This window comes from Microtus ochrogaster, chromosome 10 (genome assembly GCF_000317375.1).
Source record: "Microtus ochrogaster isolate Prairie Vole_2 chromosome 10, MicOch1.0, whole genome shotgun sequence".
NCBI lineage: Eukaryota > Metazoa > Chordata > Mammalia > Rodentia > Cricetidae > Microtus > Microtus ochrogaster.
In genome coordinates, this window is record NC_022016.1 from 52,126,585 (window position 1) to 52,127,003 (window position 419).

At 40.1% G+C, this 419-nt stretch overlaps 1 protein-coding gene across 4 annotated transcripts in view; it reads right to left on the reverse strand.

Annotated features, from left to right (window-relative positions):
* Eya3 (EYA transcriptional coactivator and phosphatase 3) overlaps positions 1-419 on the reverse strand; it is an 89,129-nt gene that overhangs the window by 25,073 nt on the left and 63,637 nt on the right. The window lies entirely within an intron of this gene.

A 419-nucleotide genomic window follows, 5' to 3' on the forward strand; every position in this document is an offset into this window, starting at 1 on the left:
TAAATACACAAATCTTAAAAACAAAAAACAAAAACAGAATAGTTGGAACAGAAATGCCTACCTAAATATATACATAAGCACAGGCCATCTAAGTCAATGCTAGATCTAGAACTTGTATTCTAAAGGAAGGGGAGATGATTTTCTCAGGATCAGACAACTAGTGAGTGGTAGAAAGAGACTAGAAGGAGTGGAATTTTCTGTCAAGCTCAAACGTACCAACTGCCTCAACTGGCAGCTTGATGTGTTCCCTGACACTACTAGGGCACCTGCATCAGAATCCTGGGGAAGACTTTTAAAAGTGCGTATTCTTGGGTGCATGGCAGACCTATTCGAACTTCTGGAATTGAAGTCCTAAAATCTCCAATTTTAAGACACTACTCATGGGACTCTTATGCCCCTAAAGTTGAGAACTACTGACC